The sequence below is a fragment of the Aythya ferina genome (genome assembly GCF_964211825.1).
Source record: "Aythya ferina genome assembly, chromosome: 10".
Taxonomy (NCBI): Eukaryota; Metazoa; Chordata; class Aves; order Anseriformes; family Anatidae; genus Aythya; species Aythya ferina.
Genome location: NC_140306.1, coordinates 8,165,982 through 8,191,026, shown reverse-complemented (window position 1 = coordinate 8,191,026; position 25,045 = coordinate 8,165,982). Strand labels below are relative to the sequence as shown.

General features: G+C 35.3%; 1 protein-coding gene across 1 annotated transcript in view; it reads right to left on the bottom strand.

Moving 5' to 3' along the window:
• FHIT (fragile histidine triad diadenosine triphosphatase) overlaps positions 1 to 23,362 on the bottom strand; it is a 565,148-nt gene extending 541,786 nt beyond the window's left edge. The window contains exon 1 of the mRNA XM_084530544.1: positions 23,274 to 23,362. The gene's annotated coding sequence lies outside the window, so the exon portion shown is untranslated. The remainder of the gene's footprint in view (positions 1 to 23,273) is intronic.
• Between the last annotated feature and the right edge of the window lie 1,683 nt (positions 23,363 to 25,045).

The following is a 25,045-nucleotide window of genomic DNA, read 5'->3' as shown; positions in this document are numbered from 1 at the left end:
AACGAGAAAAATTACTCCATTCAGCCCTTCAGTTTACACAGACAAAAAGATGTGGTATCAACACATGCACTACACTTTACCCACTTCATTTTTCCTTCCTTTCTCAACAATCCATCCTACTGATGTTCAAAAAAACACCAACTGCAAAGTGGCTGCTGCTAAGATAGTTTGTTTTGAGCTACAAAGCCATGACAAAAACTTTATGATAGAAACATCATGGCACAATATGTGTGGGGTTTTTGTGTGTGTGTTTTTTTGTTTGTTTGTTTGTTTGTTTCCTCTGAAGGGCCCCTGTTTGCAGTGTGAAAACCTCCTTCTCTCTCAAGTGCTCTATTTCAGAATAATCTGTTTATTTCCTGTCCAAGTTATTTAAAACTACGTACTTGTCATCAATGCTTAGCAAAACTCCCATTGATGCCATTTCTAATGCTTCTGTAAACTAGTTACCATATTGAGGCTTTATATGAAGCATTACTTTGTTTCATCTACTAAATGCTGTGCTACCAATTGAGTACTTTATCCTGAAAACCAAAAGCTTCAGAAAAGTCATTTAACAGCTACTACATAAACAAGTACAAAAAAAAAAAAAAAAAAAAAAAAAAAGTGAAGAAATTTTAATGCAGCATGCTACTCTAATTCAATACAGTAAAAGAAAGATTCTTTTACTGACTCATTTCAGAGACAATATATCAAAGGCAACAAATGTTTTTATAGCCTCTGAAAATATGAAAGACAATTCTTGATTCTAAGCATAACATCCAATCCTCATATTTACTGAGACTTGAGAAATAAAAAAGAATAAAAAGATTTTCCCCCATTCCCAGAAAATAGATTAGGTAGGCATGACATTTTTCTACTTCACTGTTGCATGCATTTATAAGCTTTCCTTTTGTAGCATTTATGAATTCAAATGATGCTAGGGTTAAGTTGGAGGAAAGCAATTTGGCATGCATGCACTGAATTTTATCAAAGAAAGCAAAAGCAGTCCATGAGGTCTGGACTGACCTTAGAGCATAAGTATTTATTTGGAGATTCTAAGGGCTTATCAACTGTGTCTTGTAAGAGGGAGCCTAAATTCAATCACACTTGCACACACTGTCACTTTAATTCAAAGAATCACCTTTCAGTTCTATTGGTGTGTCAATAATATAGTTGTTATTCTATTACTATAAATATTATCTAAATAAATAAATTCTATGTATAACTAAAAAGGACATATTAGTCCTACATTTTACAGGATATAGAAGCAGGTTTCCAAAGCCAGCTACTTCCAAATCCAGATAATTTACTAAAAAAATTCAACCTATGCTGTTCAATGCAATTATATTTCCAAAGTGTGTGTATATATAACAGTGATGCCTTCTGTAAACAGCTATCCCACAGAAAATATTAAAATAATCTTACAAGCAAATAGTTACCACAGAAAATTGTCTTAGAAATTTCAGGTACACAAAGGAGGTAATTTGGAAAAAAAGATCTTTAAAGTACTGCTGTTTTCACTAAGTAAGCTATTCGTAAATTATTCTGCTGAAATACAAATGCATTCCTGTTCTCCAGGAACAGGACCCTACTATATTATTTCAAGGTAGGATTCCTTCCATTTGTTTGTGGAAGTTGAGCAGTCAGTGTTTCCAACTCTCAAGTCCTCAATAAATTAAAGAAATGCATTAGAAACAATTAGTGGGGAAACGTTTACAAGAAATGTGCCTCTTAATGACAAAGGCACTTGACCAAAAGCAGACCTACTGCAGCACAAGCTCTGAAACAACGTGCAAGTGGACTGCATTTCCTGAACACTTCCATCTTTCTGCCAATTAAGCATTACCATTATTTCCAGGTTCTGACGTGCCAGTGATTAAGATTCTATTATTATTTTTTTCTACTTTAATCAATCTCCCTCCATTCTTTTCTGTCCTTCCCTGGTTATTTCTTTTAATTGTTGGAAAATCTGAGACTATTTTAAAACCAGCAGCACACAGAAGCTATCGTGTCACTGACACTGAACTCAAGTCCCATGTCTCATACATTCCAGGTATGCCTACATCTTTTATTCTAATACAATGTTTTATTCTAATACAATTATTTATTCCTGCAGCCCTGACTAATATTGCCTTTTTTTCCTACTAGAGTAATAAAAAATATTCAGAATTATTTATTTCCAGATGGCATTTCAGTAGTATATTCAAACTTAAATGTGTTAATTTTAGGTTTCGAAGTTTTGGATGATCAGCTATCTGATCTTACATCTTTGGCATTTCACATGTCACAGACATAATACAAGAGAATATGTTCACAAAAAGCCTGGTGGTCTCAGGATGCCAGCTTTCTTCCTGAATTCAGGATGACAACTGGTTGATGGATATGTAGTGTCAAGCCTACTTTTTCCATTCTGTCCACATGATGAATTCCTTTCTTGGGTCAGATATGCAGATGTTTCTTAGTTCTGGTTGTAAAAAAAAAAATCTCTGATTTTGCTGCATCTCTAATCTGTTTCTTGAAACTATTGACCACCCCTGCCTACATATACCTACATATCACTTTATATAAAGAAAATGACCACTGAACTCCAACAGGAAAGAGAACTGTTGCAGCTCTTAACCCAAATAAAAACAGGAGAGAGGAAACTGGGGTCAGCGAAATTTAAGCCAAAACTTGAAGATAAATCGAAGGTAAATATAGTAAAGATTAAAGCATGCATATTTCACTTACTGGTCACCTATCACATACAACAGAAACCAAAATAACTACAATCAAATAGAAGATAAAGCAGGTACAAACAACTATAAAAGTACAAATCACTGTTGTCATGTTTAAATAAACTTTATTGCTTCTCAAGTTTTCCTTTGAAAATACACATCTGAATTATTTGTTCCCCTTTCCTTTTGTGTGTGTGTGTGTTCAGCTAACTATAAACAGCTTAAACTGTGCATATAAACATTAAAAATCAATTTACTATGTCATAAAACACAAACATCCAACAACAACAACAAAAAAATCAAGTCCATACCACACATTCATCTCTTCTGCATTACACAAATATGTTTAACAAATGTTTCAACAATTGATCACAATGAGCTAGAACTGATGACACACAAATCTATACTGGTTTAAATTTCACTGCATAATGCGACAATCTTGAATTTCTAAATCTTCGTTTTATGTTGCATACTGCTTTAATTATCACAATTATTTTCTGTGATATCAGAAGTGATATCCCTGAACTACGATATCAAAGTTCAACTTTTCCAAAACTGATGGTAGAAAATCTCAAAATGAAGAGAAAGAATTTTTTGAAAACAAAAGTAAGATTATGGGATGAAAATGAGTAATTTTCATGGTGCCTGATGCATTAACCGATCTCTTTTTAGGGGGGAAAAATGAAAAAAAAACAAACAAACAAAAAAAAAAAAACATATTTCAACTTTAAATATGAATCAAATAATTCTTTTGAATTTTGAAAGAATGTTCTTTGCAGAATGCTGGATTACTTTCAAAGGCTAAAAGGCTAAAGTTACTATGATGCTTTATACACATTCAACTATTATGCTCAGTTACTTAAAGTTCAGGGATTTATCTACTGAAACTATCCAATGCACAGTGGGAGGAAAAAAAATTATCAGATCCCTGCAACATTACATATCTTATTACATTGTTTCTGTACAACTCATTGATGCATACATAAGAAAGCCTCATGTAAATTCAGAAGAAACGTAAAAAAATACCACTTTTAACATTTTTCCCCACCTCGCACTATTGAGGTAGTGACCAGAAGCAATACCTGTGCATTTATTTTTAAATACACCTAGCATTAATCTTTGCAAACGTAACTGCATCAGAATAACTTAACCACTGTGAACAAAGCAGAAGTCAGCAATCATTCTATAAAATTTGGCCACCCTCAGCATATCAACTTTCTTTACATTTTCCCTCTAACTACTGCTCAGCATTTCTGTGTGATAGGAAAGCCAGGTGGCTAAAGAAGTTGTCCTGTCAGCTTTATCTTTAATCCATGAATTTAGATCTGTGAGTATAACAGCAAAGGATGGGTGGCAATGTTTGTCAACGCAGTGCACCCTTAACTTTGCAGTATCTTCTTCTTCCTGTACTTCAAGGCTACAAAGGGATAATAAATAAATATAGTAAGTAATGACCTACGTGCCAGTAAAAAGAAACGGTTTGGCCTATATATTAATAATCATGTTTACTTTGTTCAGCTACTACTGTGTGAAAGAAGCCTGTAGTAGAAAGATATTGCCTCTCTCTACTGCTTTAATGGCACCATAGTTTAGGCTATAGCACTGAAGTCACACACCAGATGTGATAGAAAGAAATTATTCTGTGGCATATTATTATGTGGCAGAAATTATTTTGGCTGGTACTTAGTTCCTCTGAAGTTACAGGGGAACTACCCTGCATGTTTAATACATCAGGCCCTTGGTCTTACCTTACATGCAATGAGCCTGAAGTACAGACAGGCTGATGCAAGCCTCACTGAAATGACAGCTTACTGAGCATTACTGCACCACTGAGAAAAGACATTTACATCCTCTTCCTCTCTCTTAGGACATACTTTTAATTTTATGATTGCATCTAAATGATGACTCTTCCAAATATTTAGACTAGTAAGATGTGGCTAACAATGGAGCAAGAAACCCACTCCAACAAAAACAGATGCGTCAGGGGACAAAGTTGCACACACATCAGTTAGCTAGGGATTTAGGAAATAGAACTTAGATTTCAGTATGTGTATCTTTGCTATTACTAAGAAGACTGGAAAGACTATGTATGCACATATAAATTGTATTATTATTAACACGCATTTGGTTTATCCACTCATAAATCTCTGGTTCTTGTTCACAGAAAAAGTCATTCAGGTTTCACTAGCTTTTACTGAAAAAAACTTACAAAATACATTTTTGCCATTGTACATGTATGTTGTAGATCACACTACTACAGAAGCTGCCTTTTGCTGGCTTTTTAAAATCTACCTGTTAGCTTACATTTTAATTTTAAACTGGTTTTGAATATTCTGTATATATCTGTGACAATGCCATTGATTCATAATAGCTTTTACTTCTTTTGAGAAAACCAGTGGGCCTTCAAAATATATATATATATATATAGTTTTATTTATTTATTTTTAAGTAGGCTAACAACTGACAGTTTCACGAATAAACTGCACCATGGGTAGTTCATTACATTCTCAGTCTTCAAGATCACCAAAAGTCATTCTGGTTCTTTGTTAGGCTTTCTCTTGTGTGATTGAGTGCAGATGCTGTCTGTAATGACCAGGTGAACAGAAATCAGTTGAATGCCTTTATCTCATTTTTCAAACCTAGAACATTATGTCCCATTTCATTTTTATGAGCCCTATTTCCAACATTTTCAACACAGGTCCTAGGTACAGAGAAGGTATTTTTCTTGGTGTTTTATCATAGCTCTCTCTAAGCCATCCACAGAACTCATCAGCTGAATTGTCATCAGAGCTGTTGAGCTCTATGATAGTCATATTGATTGGTATCTCCCAAAGGCATATTGTAATCGTTTTATCACTGATAGGGTTATAGGCAGACACACACTTTGACATTCCCCTTAGATATGATAAATGCAATCCTCATTTTCTCAGATCTTGTGCAATTCACCACATATCCATCTATCACCATAGAATGACCATTTCTATTCCTCTAAAGTTATAAAGCCCAGGTATTTATATCTTGCTAATTCATACACATGCCATACATTTCATAGTCCTATTTTTTTATTAGTTTGTGATGGTTCAGCTCATAATTTCCTCAAAAAGATATCAGCTGATGTATTCCTTTTGAATGATTTTGTACAGCATCACTCTGAATAAAGCTCAATATCAAAAACAGGCTTCTTCCCCCAGTGTAATCTATCACATTCTTAAATAGCAGAGGGTATTTCTGACATGTGCCACATACGGATTATTTAGGTTGTAGCCTGCCACAATCATTACTATTAAAAAAAAAAAAAAAAAAAAAAAAAAAAAAAAAAAAACTTTGTGAAGTTTGTGCTTGCTCCTAGCTAAAGTTAGAATTCGATCAGTCTGCATCCACCACCAATGAAGTTTGTAACTGCTGTGACAGAGGAAGCTTGTTTCTACCCACTTAGGGATGTTTTAAGACGTGCACCATGTCTTACATCACTAAGGTACTACATTAACAGCAGCAATAGATAAGCATGTAATCAGCATAATCTTTAAATAGTGTTCATAAAACAATTCCAATAGTTCTTTCACTAAATACATGTTGTGCATCTGTAAATATTACATCCAGTAACAGCACTTCATATAGCTAGTTTTGTGAGACAACTAACTGACCCAAAGAAACTTAACTCTCTTTAAGAGGAAAAAAAAAAAATCCGTGTCAGTATAGAAAGATTACTTCTCTGTATTAAAATTGCAGTCAGCTTTGCAGTTAAACTAATATAAATTATTTTTAAATACCAGGCAAGTGCACATGCAATTAGATGCAAGTTTATATAAATTTGAATAGGTAATTCAGTGGTATTAAAAAAAGAAATGTAAAATAACCTAAGGACACATTTCTCTTTAAAAATTCACAATCTTGCAAGCCTACTGTCAAATGTGATCATTCCTATTGCAGTTACCAATATTAGCAGTACTGAGGAGCTACATATTTTTGTATGCATTAGCAGGAATGATGCCTTAATGCAGGAGAAAACTAGGCCAAACCAGAAAGTTTTATTATTAAAAAGAAAAAAAAAAAAAATGTGACTGTGAATCATCTCATTACTGAAAGACCTGTAATGATTTAAAAAAAAAAAAAAAAAAAGTTAAGTTTTACAGTATTTGTAAGTATTACAAGTCTATTACACCTTGGTTCAATGTATTTTAAAATTTGACCCAACATAATTATCCACAAAGACTTAACTTCATCAATTACCTTGATCTATTATTACTACTTTTTGTATATATTTGAGAGCTATAAAATAGTTCATAAAGATACAAATATTTATATATTTAAAGTAATTTATAGTTTACCCTCAGTGTTCTTAGAGGAAAAAGTACTATCAAAACAGAGACAGTACTTTAAATATTTTTTTAAAAATTGTGAAGTCAGGACCAAAAAACATGTCTAGATAAATATTAAGTGGTCACTGCAGATAAAATCAAGGATGAATGAAACACTCACTTTTCAAATTTTACTCAGATAAGAGTTAAATGGTGTGCTATTGTAAAAAGAAATATTTGGGTAAATGGAATTCCCATCAAAGCTTAATTACCAGATTCAAGTGCACATAAATTGAAGTGTTCTGTACTTTCTGTGGTCCCTATAATGTTTAATTCAATTACCCAACATGGAGCGTTACTGCTGATTACTGTCTCTCAAGCTGGATAAGACAATTTGACAGTTTACTTTGAAATTTTACTCTACTAAAAGCATTTAAAAAACTAGATGTATCATAACTTGAAGGGCTACAAAAACTTTTTCCTTTGTTTGATGTGGGGAAAAACTCTCATCAACATTTACTAAGCATCATGCTTAGTGCTTCTTTTGGTAATAATACCCTTAAAATGAGGAAATACTAATCAGTCGCTACAAGAGTACAGCAGTCAGACTGTAAAAAGCCTCAGCATATAAACTTCAAAGAGCAGCCTGCACAAAATCAGTGCCATAACATTGCTCTCAAATGAGAACTTCAAAGAGGTTTGTGTTGAGATTATGGCAAGATTTTTTGGCCTACAGTGTACAAAATTCCCAGCTGCGCTATTTTGGAAAAATATAATAAAATCACCACAGAAGTTCACACATTTCAAACGCTAAGAAAGTGCTCAGCATGAAGATTTTAAAGATACAACTCAAAGCATTTCGGTTTTGTTTTCAGATAAGGTAACCACAAGCCTCCTTTGGAAATTAACTTTCCATGTAATCCAAGCTGTTCTATCTAGTACAGGAGTTTATTTCAGTTTTTTTGTTTTGTTTTGATTTGTTTTGTTTTAATAACAAGCCTTTTAATTATTAAATGTGGCTTACATTTGCATCTCTGGAAATATTTGAACCCCTATTCCTCCAGCATTTCACTTTGCTCTGTTAGTGGGGTGTGAGTGGCTGCCCAGGATGCGGATAAGCGGGGAGCGGGGAGAGAACTCTCTCCACATTTCATTCAGATAATAGAAATCTGCGAGCTGCTCAGTGTGACAGATGAGCTGGATGAGCTAAAGCAACTTGTTCCGCTTGTCAGCCTCCAAGAGCCTACAGCAGCGAGATACGATTGTGATGACACCACGATTGCAGAACTGGGTCAAACATACGGTCACTTTAAAACAGAATGTCAAATGTTCTTTCTACTTGAGAAATTTGATTCAGTGACACTAAAAGCTGTTAGAAACCATTAGCTTTATATCTAGGTCCAAAATGAAACTGTTACTTTGACAGTATTTGAAGAAGCCTCTTGTGAGCCCTATGTTGCCATTAAAGTTTGTAGGAATCACAAACTGTCAAATAACATCACTATTGCCCATAGGGACTGAGTACTTTATGGCCAGAACACTCCCCTGTGTTGCACTAGGAGCTTTGTGCCTTTGGAGTAATATTTTCATTATGACTTAGTGGATTAAACAGATTAAAATCCTCACTGAATTTTAAAGAAGATTATGCAGAGATATTAATAAATAAATAAATCCAGAAGTAAAATATAAAAAGTATCTTAACCCATACCTAGACCTATTATTTTGTTCAAGTCATCTCACACAGAACAGATTTTTATTTAGTTCAGTGGAATAGAAGATTTACTAATTAAACAATAGTCGACATTTAAAGAGAACTGGCAAGTAGTACTTAATCTATTAAAATTGCTTCCATAAATATTTTAACTTAAATTTGCATTATGTTGTGATGATGAAATATTTACTCCCTGCAATACTACTAGCATGCACAGTTCAAAGTATGGAGATCATGCCACATGGTACACACTTGGAAAAGTAAATGTTAAGATGAAGATAGTTCTGGATATTATCTTCCATGTGATCATCAGAATCTTTAAGAATTCACATACAAGCTGTTTTTTTGTGTTGTTTTTTTTTTTTTGTTTTTTTTTTTTTTAACTGGAACACCTACATACTGTGACCTTTGTCCAAAACCACTAAACTGTAGAAGGGAACAGCAGGAGTCTGAGACAACAGAAGTAATTTCCTTCTTGATATTTCACAAATTTGTGCTGGCAGCCTAAGTCAAGCTCAAGATGGGTTCTGTTCAAGATCAAATTCCCAGCCTAATAAGTCTGCAGCTGAATTCATAGTTGTTTAAATATACTATATTCAAAACATATTTATATATATTTTGGATTACGATGTATATTCTTTTGGTTTGTTTACATTACATAATTGCCCTTCAGCATAAAAAATTTTCAGGAAAAATATTTTCAAGAAAAACTTCTCATAAAGCTATTCAGTTAAGAAGATGCATATTTCTGTGTAGTTAAAAACTTACATAATTCTTAAAAATAATTGTTGTTTACTTGCTTTGATTTTTAAATATGTCTTTGATCTCGTTCATTAATATTCATTAGTCTTCTGATGTTGGACTAATGAGAATCTTACGCATTTATGAGAAGCTATTTAAACAAAGCTATCAGATAGATTTTCTTCTGATTTACATTTTTCATCAATGCTGACAATACTTAATTCTTTGTATTCTCCAGCCTTTTCTTCAAGCTTCCTGAAATCATGGTCTGCATGCTTCAAAACAAAGTGGAGCTCAAGAAATGTGTATCTGTTTCAGTCAATTATAAGCATGGAATCCTAAATGGATAACAGCATAAACACTTAATACATATGGACAGAATGAATAATGCTCATACTCAGCATCTAATTTACTTCCATGTTTTACATGTATTATTTATGTTTATGATAGAACATCTCTGAAGGAAAAAAAAAACAAACAAAAACAAAACAAAACAAAACAAAACAAAAAACAAAAAAAAAAAAAAAAAAAAAACAAACAAAAAAAAAAAAAACATTGCCATGACTTTTCAGTTTAAAGAATTTGCATGAAAGTGGGCACAAAACCAGCAGAAAAGTACTGTTGCCAGAACACAATGCCAGCCACTGATATTCAGCATCATGGGTGCACACACAACAACATGCACATAAAGTAATTTGTATTCTTTGCAGTTAGAAAAGAAAAAGAAAAAAGAAAAAAAAAAAAGTTGTTTTCCTGTTGAGTTGTTTAGTTTCCCTTGTTAGTACTGCATATCCACCCAAAGTTGCAAGCAGTTTCCTAGCGTATGCTGCACAACCACAACGTAGTAGATACACTGCCTGTTAGAAGCACCCAGGGAAAATAATGCAAGTTTACAGGTTGAGGCAAATCAGTCACAACACAACAAATAGTCCAGGTTAAACATCCACTGCTCATTAAACGTACTTCTACACTGTTACAGTTTTGCCAATTATTTCCCAATCAAATGCAGATTTACAGAAGTAACTTCAGCAAAGCAGTCCTGTCCTACTACATCTAATATGTATGCAAGGATAATTAACATATGCAATAACTTCCACAGAAATATTACTACTCCAGAAGTAAGCAACTATGAAGTCAGCTCCACTGACTCTTATTTCTCTGAGGAACTGAAAAGATCTTTTGCTGAAACATCATTGTGGTTGAAGAAGCATAGAAATGACCTGGCATAAACCTCAGTGCTAATCAAGCAATGCTACACATTCATATTTGCTTCACTGGCATGTGGATTTATTTTCTATTAGAACCAGTTGATTACTCTGTCTGTCACTATTCTTACATGCTGGGTTCACTGTTATTTCCAACTTAAATCTTAAAGATCAATTACAACGTAATATTTTTTTTTTAATTTTTAGATAAAGCAACACCAATTTGAAACCATATACTAGAAATTTTCATATGCAGAGAAAGCAGTTGCTCTAGTGTCGGTACCAAATATCAAAAAAAAAATTTCAAAGGACTAAGTATCCATAATTACAGGACTTCTAGTATGTCTCACAGGATGTTCAGAGCCTGATAGTATTGGAATCCACCACCAAGCCCAAGTATTTCAATAGAGTTGTTTTATGTATATCAAAGTTTGAAAAATTTTCACTAATAATGTTTGATTTTCTATAAAGCTATAGATGTTCATGTTCTACAGTACAGTAGAACTCTAAAAAAGATAAGGAAGTAAGTATTCAATTTTAGAGGCTCTGAAAGTTATTCACGGTATTTCTATAAACAAGGTGCTGTGGATTAGCATCCATTTCTAATTCTATATACAACATCAGGCCTTATATATAATCCTCATCAAAGGTGTTATTAAATCTCCTTCCAAATAAAAATATTTTCTCACTCTACCTTTTCTCAATTTCTATTCCTCTTCTTCCACGTGAATTAGTACAAGACTCAGTTGAGACTAATACTCACTCAGTCCTTAATTCTGATACTTAAACTTACTGCTCAGAGATGCACCATTACAGCATGCATCATATGGAGATTTTATCCTAGCTAATCAAGCCTTTAAAAATAAGTCACTCATCAGAATTAATGCAACATAAAAAGCACTAATGTCACAATATGAGAACAGAAGTGGTTTTCTGATCCCTAGGAGAATGAGTAACAGGATAGAACATCATTCAAATAGTTGTCCTCAGTAGTCAAATATATAAAATAGCTTTTTGTGGTTTATGTGTAAACTTGTATTCTAAGTTGTACTTCAAATATCTGAGAAGTTTCCAGGTTGTTTTTGTTTTTTTGATTTATAAGTTTTCTTAAATCACACTGTCAGTTACAGCTTCAGCTGCAGCACTGGGAAGGTATAAACATTAGAGCTCTTTAACGGACTAGGATTCAAACAACAAAATCACGGAAAAGCTGACACAGAAATCTCTCTCATTGAAGACACTTAGGTTAAAAAAAAAAAAAAAAGACAGTGAGACAGTGCCTGCTACTAGCAGTAACGAATCAGTGAGGGAAAGCTTACAAATTAGACTAGTAAAAAGCAGGCAAGAAATTTGAGAACCTCCAAACAGAAGCAACATCTTGGCAAAGCTCCCACAAGCAAAAGCACTGCCAGGCTAGGCCTCCCCTTCTGTGTCTTTAAAAGCACATGTACGTAGCAGTCTGCCATCTGAAATTAGTCAGCCCGGTACAGAAGCCAAAGCAGCACCTGGCCAATTACCCAAACCACCAAAGCATCTTTATTTATTCATAACTTAAATATATCTATATCTATATATCTGTGCAACAATCAATCTGTTGCTACTAATACCCAAGCTTGGTTACATCCACGAGCTGTAAACTGAGCAACTGCAGATTAAACACATGCTAAACTGATCTTTGGGAAGGTAAATTAGCCCTCTACTGTTTACTACTTGATGACATGTCTGTTTTACCCATAAAAAAAGAGACTCAGAACAGTTTTCTAAACATTCATATAATTGGAAAATATGTCCATCCTTTCCATGGAATGTGCACTAGAACACAGCATTCGCTTAAGTTTTGCTATTATGTTCTTTCTATAAGCAAGTTCTGCCTTCTTTTATCTCCCAAGGTCAGAAAAGAAAATGTCAGAATAATTTTCACAAAGAAAATTTGGATGTGGTTTACAGCTCCGGACTTTCAAAGTGAACATAAACTTCGACAAAGGTACTCATGTTTGGGTGCAAAATCATTATTACCATTTCATAAAACTTGGTCTTCCTGTGAGTTATTGTTAAGGAAGTCACCAAAAATATTTCTACATTCTACATTTTTACCATTCTACAGTCAAAAAAACATCATAGGAGAATTTACATTAGAGGACAAAATTTAGGCACGTTACAAATACATTTTCTTTGTCCTCTAAATATCTAGAAATACATATTTAATAGAGGCCCACTTCCTTACTGATTTTTTTTAGTCCTTTGACTGAAAACTGCAATTAGTTACGCATTGCTGACTCATATATGAATCCTTCTGCCATTATATTATTCAACATGACCGTTAATAAGCAGGACATGCAAAGTCTAAGGAACTGCACAATCACCCTGTTTTATTAAACCATTTGTAGCAAGAGACAGTTAAATATTATATATCCTATAAATATGTTACTCCAGCAATGAAAATGCTAGTCTGTCACATGAAATAAGCCAAGAAACCAAAACCAAACAGAAATACAGTTTAATTCATGCAAACAGTATTTATTTTTTAAGTTTGAATATGATAAATGCACTACTAATAGTTTTATTTTTAAATGGACCTCACAAATGAGCTTTGCTGTAGATATATATATATATATAAAATAAAAAATAATAAAAAAAAAAAAAAAGGAAACAAAGGAAAACAATTTTCAAATGAAACTAAAAAGGGTGACCAGCATTAAAAAACTTCTTTAAATTCCAAAATGAATCTCTTCTCCTGACCTTTATAGAGCTCAGGATGCATACGTACACAGAATAAACAAAATAATTTGAAAGCAAATTCACTGAATGCACCTGACCTTTGAAACAGCACAGATAATTTTAGTCAGATTTGCACAATGGTAGTCTCAGTTTTTATGTAGCAACACAGATATGACAAAACTACATAAGGAACAAAGATAACATTTTACCAAAACAAAAATATCTTTAAATATTTTTGGACATTTTTAGGAATCTCAGGTTCAGGAAAGGTTCCTCTGCACTTCCATTAGCTAAAGACAATTCAGCTCTAGAGAGAAAAGCCCATTCTCTCGGTTATGCTGATGAACTGACAAATAATTCATATGTGAAAGAAGAAATTTAAGTTATACAATCACATAAAAAATTGTTTTGAAAGGAGTGACCATTAGTTTTCTCCTTGCTCACCTAGTATACAGTAGGCTATTTAAAGCATCTCTGGCTGATTAGCTTCGATTTTCAGAGCTGAGGAGCAAAATCAAGACCCACAGTATAAATAATTGTGCTGACATGTAAAAAAAAAAAAAAACCCTCTGGTTACAAAGACCAGATGTTCTCAAATCTAAGCACAAGTTAGCCTTAGCTAGAGCTAGTTGACAATACCTTCCTTTTGTGAAGGACAGATGTCACAAGAGTTAAAACGACTAACTTAGCATCATTTGGAACAAAAACAAAGAAGCACAATACTTTATTTAAACCCCAAACCAGTTTACTGCAAATTAGTTGTATTCTGCCCGATGAAATGAAAATTAACGTGAAGGGCTAAGAAGTTCTTAGATTCAGAATGTTGCTAGCTCCATCAGCTTCATCATTCCACATTGATGGTGACAACAGGAATCTGCCTCCACCAGAAAAGTTTTTTTGTTGTGTTTGTTTGTTTTTGCAATATCTATGGGAAAACCGACTGAAGAAATCCCAGCCTTGATCTGATTAGTATTTTAGTAGCTAAAATTCTTCCCTCCAACCTCCAATTACAGCTTTCAAGATTTTTCCTAACATACTTAAAAATCAATATGGACAATCACATATATGTCGTTGTTTTCAATAGGAAACAACATTGACAGTAATATCTGTAAAGCTATAATGCCTATTTTAAGGAAAAAAAAAAAAAAAAGATAGGCATACAGGGAAAAATAATTCAGAAAGTACATCCAAGAAAAACTGCTCATTCTTATGGGCCCTGGATCTCTCCATGTTCTATTTAACTAGTTAAGTTCACAATGCAGAAATTGTATGGCATATTGGTAATAAACATTAATAAAATATTTTTATTCTGAACTTCAGTATTTGCAAATATCAGTGCTTAGTCATTCTTATAGCAAGCATCAAGCAGTAACAACCTCAGTTGTTGGCCAGCGCATAACCACTGAGTAGATTGCTTTTTCAGGTCAATATGCACACTTCTAGTATATGGACAAACAACTGAAGGCTGAGATCTTACCAGACCAAAAATTTTCTGTTAAACACTTTTACAAAACAAATAGGAATGTTGATTGTGCCTCTTCTCCTCCATTTTAAAGATGCATTATTCTGAACCTTTCTGGATTGAAAGCATTGATGGGATCAGAACTGCAAAGGGCAGGGAAATGTTACACTGACCTGTACCAGTGGGAATTGTAAACCAATGCATAGTAAAGCAAGACAACTGTTGATCCTTTACAACCTGACCAGATCCTAGTTTGATGCTAGTATTGAATAAATCTGGTTCTGATGCAGTTCCCATATGGTGGTAAGCCTCTACGAGTATCTACAAAGAAATTACAGCATTTCAGCTTATCTCCAAAATGGACTGTGAGCACTGTATCTGTCATTAAGAGCTAAGAAGCTGCCACCTCTCAACAAAGCAGACCAGTATTAGATTGAATTAGTATCTAGTCCACTTCGGATCACAGTCATATAAATGAACCTGCTTTAACTTACAGAAGCATTTCTACAGATATGGTTAGAGCTGAAAGGCTGTTTAGAAGTTGTTCCTTACCACCTCAGCTGGAACAATGCCTGAGCAAAGCAGAACTTTGTACTACTGCAGTGGAAATCTGATTCAGAGGTTAAGAGACACTCATGGTTTTCTCATGTTTCCAAGAACAATTTTCTGAGTTGTAAGGCTATCAATTCTTCCACCTAAAGCAAATCCCACTTCTCTCTCCAGTTCTTGTAAAAGCTCATGCGAGCAACCGTACTGTCTGTACAGTAAATTCAAACAATGAACTTTTCAGGATTATCAAGGCTGAAAACAACCCTTTTCTGTATAGTCAGCTCACTCAAATGTCTTTACTGCTGTGATTCACATGATCCCAGAAAAAGCTTTAACAGGTTAACACACGGGAAAGGGAACCAGCAGCTGAAATGGAGTTACTTGATCTGGAATTCCCTGAGGTGGTTATGCTATTAAAAAAAAAAAAAAGAGAGAGAGAGAGAGAGAGAGAGAAATGAAAGCTTATATTACTAAGTCCTAATATTTGTAGTGGCTGAATCTTATCAGATGGACAATGTCCTAAAAAAAAAAAAAAAAAAAAAAAAAAAAAAGCCTAAAGTGTCAAGTAGTAGGCAGTTCAGACACTGGCTTTTTATTCACTTCTCAATTAAATGATTACAAGTATCTCTAGATCCTTGTATCCAGATCCAAACACTAGCTCAGTATTTCTGTGACTACATAGTAAGAAATTAATCTTACAAATACAGACGTAGTTCACTTCCACTATCAAGCTGATTTTCTCATCCTTGACTTCAAACATTTCCAGTGGTTTCTGCATGGACTCAACCCATGCTAGCACAGCTTTGAAACCACCAGTCACTTCAGTTGCCTGCATGACTATTCCTTCTAGATGTTATTAAGATAACTGCAATGCATTTGGTCTGGCAATTGTTAAGCATGCGTGTGTTTTTGACCTCTGCTGTTTACAGGAAAAGAAGACTGGTCATCTGGTCATCATTAGAACCAAAGTACCCAAGTTTCCATCATATGCTTTAAAACATAGTATAGTACAAAAATATTTCTGAATTAGAAGCTCTCCAATACATGTTCTCTTACAACATTGTAAAATTATTGGCAGTTGCATCATACAGTCTCAATATACACAACTGAAAACTAGTTAAAATATGGGTCTCATAATAAACAGAAAACACTGAAGGATTAATACAGGGTACTTTTATCTTTTCTAATGCTGTCTTCACATTCATATTTTCAATGTACCGACAAAGAATGCTTACATACATGCTAAGTACATCTCAAAAACAAACATCACACTAGAAAAAAATACAGGAAAAAACAGCTGCCAAATTCACAGAATAAAACCTCTTTCTACTTTAATATTTTATTTTCCAATTTTAAAACACCTGTCTACATCTTTTGGCATACAAGTACTTTAAAAATATTTGTTTTACTAAGAAAGCTCTTTCGCTTTATTTGACTACTCACATAAAAATATCTATACTAAAACACACTACTTAGTCTAATGTTAGAGTACAGTGACTTGTATCTTGACTTCAGAAAAGAAAACACAGGAAGATTATTTGCACTGTGCTGCATGAACATTCAACCACAGTTAAATGTTTCCTGTTTTAAATCCAGCATCTGGTATCCTCTTATACAACAACTGAAAAGACTAATCTTGACTTTTGGTACATAGGTAAAAACCAGTAACTACTTCCCATCACACAACTAACAGTTTAATTGCAACAATCCAATTGCTGAAAAAACTCCTTTCCAAATTCAGTACTTAGCAAGACAATTTATAACACATTTATATTTGTTATATAAATACTAGTTAATATTTAATATATAATACAGTTAATATTTATTATAATACTTGATAGGCTTCTTATATTTATTAGTGGTATTATAAATACAAAGTTTTTAATAACCAAATGGATACTCTTACACAAATTTTTAAGGATAACTGAACCAAAAATATTAGTCAATGATCAGCATACAACAACACTCAAAAAAAAGCAATTAGTTCACAAAATAACATCACTGTAGTTTCAGGATAAATTAAGTAGCTCTTCTATGAAAGCTCGCATAGCAACAGAGGCTGAAGTCCAGGGTCATAACATTTTCTAGTGAAATAATGTGTAGGCTATTAGCTCTTCATCGATTTGAGATGTGCTCATCTGTATTTTGATTTCTCCATAAACACATGCACCTAATCACGTTTCAAACACGCGTACACATTTTCCTCAGCAAAGCACCTGCCTAAACAAAAATGATGGAAGAGATTTATAAACCTTACATATAGGCAAGCTCCCTTCTATCCTCTCCCCCTCCCCTCATTTCCTTCCAAAATCGAATGTTTTAAAGTCAAACTTGACCTGAAAACTTCTGTAATGAATAAAATTCTGCTATTCTGAAACAGTACTCATCAGAACCCTATCATTCTTAAATATTTAATAACAAAACATACACTAAAAAGAGACTGAAAGCCTGAAATCATTAGGAGATGTCCTAGTACAAGAAATAAAAAGGAGACATACATTTCTCTGCAAGTGTAATTTCAAAGTCCTTTCACATCGGGATCTAAAGACTGTCAGCTTGGTTGCTCTGCTACTGTATATTAAATAAGCATGTAATGAAGCTACTGGTTTTGATTCATTGAGATGCCAAAGATCATGGGTAAAGTATATAAAATTAATGAATGTTTTTGAAGTGGAAGGTGATAAGAATCAGGTACAGCATCAAAAAGAACAAAATACTGACAAAAAGAAACCACAGAAAATCCAGCACCACTTCATTTTAGTGACCATTCAGAACAATAATAAAGCATGAATGCCATTTCAAACTCATTTGCACATCCAAACAGATTATGAAATACTTTACATACCATCAGTTCAGGGAATCACTATACTGTTATTAACAGAACACTGATTTCCAGTCTTAATACAACCTGAATGCAAATTTGAGCCTTGTATATTACCTACTGCTTTCTAACATGCCTTCATTATCTCTTAGTTTTCAGCTAAGGCTTGCACACAAATCCACCAGAACAGTTTAGAAGGTGCTTAATTTTCAGTATTTGCATAATTCCACTGAAGTGAACAGGACAAATAATATGCATACTTAGTGGCAAATGTCAGCACTATGCCAACTTTAAGCCTTACTTTTCAACATTTCAGAAACAATTCTGAAAACTAATTAAATGACATATGTAAACTATTCTAACAAGTCAGTGTGCAATGACTTCCTAACAACAGGATACATTCCGAGGCTAATATCTATCAGATTTTTAGAAACTTAAAGCCTTGCCAAATTTGAGCAAATGCTAATGCTAAAAAAAATATTTATCTTCAGAAGAATTCATTTAAATGCTTTTGACTATTGATGCACTAAGCCACAGTATTATTTTGATGAAGTAACAGCATTACAGTGCCAATACAGAAAATCTGTACTTTGGTGCATCTATAAACATGAAGCTCATAAATATAGTTCCTGAGTTAGCTGCATTAAACTGCAAGTCTGATGAGCTATACTGGGAATATTAGGTAGTGCTCTGAAAACTGATGGGAGAAAAACGCATGTTCTGATTAAAATCAAAAGGTTTATTTATACCTTGCAATTAGAACATTTTCTTTAATTTTGCCCACAAGGTTATAAACAGCTCTTTCCCCTAGTTGTTGGTGTGTTTTTTTAATAACTTTTCAAGCTTACTACTTGAATAACCATACCACTTCTAAAAAACAGAACACCTTTAGAAGCATTATATCATTTTGAATTTTCAATGATGCTTTTGCAAGTTTGAAAATGAAGGTTCATTTTTGAAGGTTTTGGAATAAAACGTGGAATCACCCAAACCTCTCTACCATCCAAGGATACTCTTGTTTCTCACAGCATAAAGGAATAACACTGCTCATCCAATAAGAAATACAGTGTACAGCATACCTGTTTTTTAACATAGGAAAAACAGATAGTAGTTGTATGATCTGGGAAGAAGTAGGATAGGAAAGTTCCAGTATCAGCAGCTGGCTTTATGAAGGTGTTAACTGTTTTGTCTGTTCATCATGAAAGCTTGCTTTTTTGAACTCTATTTGGTCATGACACCATCTATATGTAAGAAAGAAGATAGTAAGGAAAACAATTTACTGCAGTAAATAAGAGTCTGGTTAACAAAGAATTTCTCTAGAAATGTCAGTAGCATCCTGCCCATAATTATAAAAATGTGATTATCACAAGATGAGAATGGCAGTTTTCCTGTATTTGAGTAATTCCTATGCTGATCAAGCTCCTCTTCAGCACCCCCTCAAGTTCACCTTTATCTACACTAAGAATCAAGGATTACTCCTTAACATTTCATTTGCTGATCAAAGCAAATTCTCTGAGTATAGATAAAGTGTGTTAAAAAGTAGCTAACAATCTAATTAGTGTCCCATTCCTCGAAATGCAGCACTCAACTCCACTTCTGGTGGAGTAGCTTAATAGTAATAAAAAAACCAATGTAGGTAAAATTGAATGTCTGTTTTACCAGAACATCTGCAGGAACCACCACGTTCTTTCTGAAGGTAACCTCAGCCCTCCTGGTGTGATACATCTCCCTGAAGGTTTACATTTTATTGAGCATGGATTTGGGGTCCTTTTATAACACTGGATTAATCTTAATAATTCCAGCACTTGTAGAAGAGCCCTCTTTTTAGCAGAAACTCTCCAAACTGTTCTTTGTAGGCATATAGTCAATATCATCTGTTGTCAAGAAATTTAAATGCATGCACCCCACCCCATCCCCCCTCAATTAATGACTTCTGCAAAAACTCTTTCAGCAGCTGAGTCATTAATTTATTGGCTTCTGAGACAGCAAGCAAACTGCTATTACTCACCAGTAGGACCACACCTGGGAAGTCATAAACAGGACTCGATCCAACTTACAGAGACAACCAGTAAAAAGCATGGGAATCAAGTTCAACTAATGCAACTTTCATTTTTACTAGTAAAACTTCTAAACATTGAATGTTATGAAGCTGCTTCTTAAATATCCCAATTTTATCTTTGTGTGTTCTACTCTGTAAAGAGGTAACTGCCACACTATCATTCAGAATTGAAAGGCACTAAATTCTGATAGTAAGTATTTATGAAGGATGTTCAGAATTACACTGGAGTTTTAGAGACAAGCATATTTCCTTCATGTAACCTGTACCACTCAAAGAAACTCAATAAGCTTTTTAATAACAAATAAATCAAACCCAGATTTGGTCTGGCCCTTTGGTGGGTTGTGATTTTGTTGTGCTTTTTTTAAAGAAATCTCATTAAATTTTAAGTTTGATGTTGCACACAGAAAAAACAGGCATTATAAAATACAATGATGCACAAAGAACACATTGCACCAAACAAATTCAACACTTATTTGATAAATTACTGATGTAATGGAAAAAGACAAGAATTAACATAATTTGTTAAGACCTTCTTTAAAGCATCCATCTTCTCCTAAAGCTTATGGAAATAACAAAGCAACAAAAATATTCAGCCCTGTATGAATAAATGAAACGTAAGTGCAGAGAATCCATAGTAAGGCAAACAAGACGTTTAAGCTACTATTGAAAAAAAAGAGAGACAATATGGATAATACAGGGCAATGCAAGTTCCACACAAAAGTAATTAATCATAATGCACAAAATAAAAACACTGCTCGCATAGCACTAAATTCTTTGTGAATAATAAGCTTGCATTTCAGAATAACCGTAATACTAGAGTTTGAGCAGTAGAAGTCAACAACAGTTTTGTTTCAGACTTAAAAGATCAATATTTGGGCCAGTGAATAGTAAACATTACTGATTTGTTTAAGGCTGTTTATATACACACATTCTGTACACAAATCAGATGACAAAGTTGAAAAGTGGCATTACTTTTTACTTTATAAGAAAGTCAAAATTACCAACATATAGAATTATATGAATAAATGTAATTAACATAAATGAAGCTGCAGTCACACCAAAGAATGACATTTGTAAAACTAAGTAATTCTATTTACTGCACATTCACAAAAGGATTCGCGTGACAGATGACAAAATGAATACGAGAGGATTATACATTGTAACTATGAAATCGCAAATCCTATAAAGTACGTACACAGTTGTAATATGCAAGACAAGAGGATAATCCTAGTCTCACCCTGAAGTTATAAGAGTTGACCCAAACCATTGTTTCCTCTATCACTCCTACATCCTCCAGTTTTCCCCAAACATAAAAATATTAACTTGGTCACTAATAAAGTCATGTGAAACTGCAAGCATACAACTCAAAGGCTATGAAACTAAAAATATTTGATTATCATTACAGCCTTAGTTTCACACACTCTTCTCACATATTAGTCAAGACTATAATACCAGCTAAAATAGCTAGTTACAAACAGCATGTTTTGAAGAGATTTAATTAGAACTTGCATCAGAAGTGCTATACTTGGAAACATAACAGCTCACGTTAAATGAAACTAAAAACATTTTTGCCCAAATGGTACTAAGTGATCGTACAATGCTTGGGGGGAAATACACAAGCTGAAAAAAATGCAACTGAAGGTTTCATAGTAAGTAGCAGAATTGACAAGTGAACTAAATTCAGCTTTTAGGAGTACTCCACACCTAGCACTCAAAGGGAAAAAGCAATGCGTGTGCAGAATTTCTTTTCAGCACATAGAATGTAACTTTTAAAGACAGGAACGGTTCTCTGCTGTCATTCAAAGATTTAAGACTACTCAGAATATCTAAAAATGCATTTGAGGGGAAATATGAAAGCAGGTTATGAAATCAAGGCACCTACTATTTTTTGGAGATAACAGACATCCTGCCCTGAGGAAAAAGGTTAAGTATTTCATGCACTTTTTCCATTAGACATTTCTATGACTCAATTTAAAATTAAGTAGCCAAGATCTTAGCACATGTTCTGGAATGTCTTATTTGAATCACCAACATCCAGTATTTGAAAGTAAATTACTCTGAAACCTGCCTACAGATGGCATATTGTGTGCAATTATTCTTTGAATTCAATTTTGTATTCTCCTCTTGTTAAGAACGTTATCATTTAAGATTTTTAATACATTAAACCCCAGAAAAATAATTTAAGCCGTTTTTTTAAAGCAACTGCAAGTTTCGCCCAAATGTCTCAGAGCTCACACAACAGTGCTTTTTCCTTCCTTTCTCCACCTTGATTTTACTCATTTCTTAAGTGATTTATTAAGAACTTGCAGAATGAATCTGCACCTCAGACACGTGTCTTCCTTACCAGAACCCCATTGCCTTTGCTTTAGCCACTTTATTGTCATTTAGGCTACCCGGGTTTGGCTACAGTTCTTTATTAACTGCTGTAAAAGGAGCAGATTGATCCCTTGGACAAAGTGTAGGAAGCACCTAAAATTATTTGAAGCATTGTCACCCCAAACACCAAGTTGAATTCAAGGGGCTGGCCAGACTCCGTGATTCTAACATCACCAAGCTGCTGCAATGACGGGGTGTGCTTTGCTGGGGAGCGAGGATGCATTAAATCTGCCTCAGCCCACTGCATTTGTCAGAAAGCGAGCTTCCTCTCCCGGCGGTCAAAAGCAAGCAGGGGAGGAGAGGAGAGGCTGCGGGCTGCCACCGCCGGCACCCAGCGCACGGCTGTCTCCACAGACAGTGAGGGGATATGCCCAGCACATAAAAGCCGTGCCAAGGGCTTCCCAAGGGGCTCCCTGAGCATCCCGCCTGAGGGAAGAGGGAGGAGGGCGGGCAGCCGAGCGCTGAGGGGACGGGGACAGGGAGAGGAGAGGGCGGCGGCAGCCACCTCAGGGAGCCCGGGGCTGAAAGGGAAGGCTCTGCCCGCTCCACCAGCAGCAGCAGCAGCCGCCGCCTTCTCCCCGCTGGAAGCAGCGCAAGGAAGGTGAGGGAAGGAAATTGACACAAAATGGAGACTTACGCTCCCCCTCCTACAACACATGCGCAGGGCCGGCAGTGAGAGGCCGGGGAGGCGGGCTGGGCGCTCAGCGAATGGCGGCCCGCGGGGGTAAAGCAGGAGGGGGGGGGGAGCAGTGTGCATGCGTGCTCGGGGCGCGCCGCGCTGTAACGGCCGCTGCCTCAGGAGCCCGCGGGCGGTGCTGCCTTTCAGAGAATCACAGAATCACAGAATTTCTAGGTTGGAGGAGACCTCAAGATCATCGAGTCCAACGGTGGCCGCCGCCCTCAGCCTGCCCCGGGGGCAGCCTCTAACTGGGGACTGGAAAAGCTGTGCCTGAAGCAGCTGGTGTAAAGTCTTAAAAAGTGTGCGGACACAGCTCTGAGCGCTCACGTTGCAAGCAGGGAAAAGCAGTGTCGTGGTGCGCGTCTTGTGTTTGTAAGGCACCTGCTTCTGGCTCGCACTGGAGACAGATCATATCACATCGAATCACTGTCATCAACTTTCACAGCTTCAATTACTAGTTTCTCAATAGTGCAGCAGTGATGTCCCTATTGAATTCTATTGGTACAGTTGTGGCCACCATTGCTCCTGGGCGGTGTACCAGAGCCATAGAAGGCAGTCTGCAGCAAGAGGCACCCTCCAGAGCAGGCCGTATGGTGCCACAGTTGGCTTCTGCAGTGAAGGAGTTCTCCCTCCACGTTTTTCCTAAAGGGATCCTAAAGAGATAAACCCTGGTTAGTAGCTTGCTTCAGTTCACCTGGACGGGGTTTTTTAGTGAAGACAAGGCCGTATAATATAAAGGAAGTTTGTAGGAAAATTTGTTTTCAGCCTGGTATCTAAGAAAGCTGTCTTTCCTACAAAGATACTCTTACATATATGCATCGTAGACGGATGAAGATACTGAACATTACTGTCAAGTGACAATGCTTTAGGCAGTCAGACGTGCTGCTCTCAAGCCCAAAGCCTTGACCTTCCTACTCATTTCCTTTAGAATATAAAATAACTAATGGAAGACAAGTGGGATGTATTTGCTGGAGACAATACTGTATTAATCAACACTGCCACAATGACCAACATTCCAAGTATCAGCTTCTTCTTATACTTGCGTTGAAGACATTGTCACCTACACATAAAGGTGATACCAAGTATCCTTAATACTTAATGCAAACAGTTAGTCAAGATTCCCCTTTGATAGCACTGCCATGGAGGATACCTCAGTATCTACACGTCCAAACAGCAGAGTTCTGTGCCAGATTCCCAAAATCACTCCATACAGAAATGACATTATTAATTCCCCTGCTGTTACATATTTTGCTAGCCCTTCATGAACTGCACAGCAGCAACTCCCTTGCATCAACTGCCTGCAAATCTACCTCAGATATGCCTCCTTTATATTGCATACACCTGCCTTCTAGGATTATGCAACTAATAATCCACTACTGGCAGCATTTCCTGTATACCCACCCCATTCTGAGAAACTTAGTAAGTACTCATGTTGTTTACAAAAGCAAATATTGTGTATACGATTCCAGTAACTAGTACAGTTAAAATGTTTTGTCATTACAGTGTTGCTTTTCAGTAATTCTCAGTGATTATCTTCTGCATTTACAGCCTGGATGGCACACAGACCTTTCATCCAAATTACCAGGTTATCATGAATTCTAATTTCTGTGTAGTAACTTTTGACTTGGGAAAGGTTACTCTGTACTTTCCAAGAGTCCTAGCATGGGTTCCCAGTGTTTCTAATGACATTACAGTTGTGCATTGATTTTATTACCTTGCACCAATTTGGA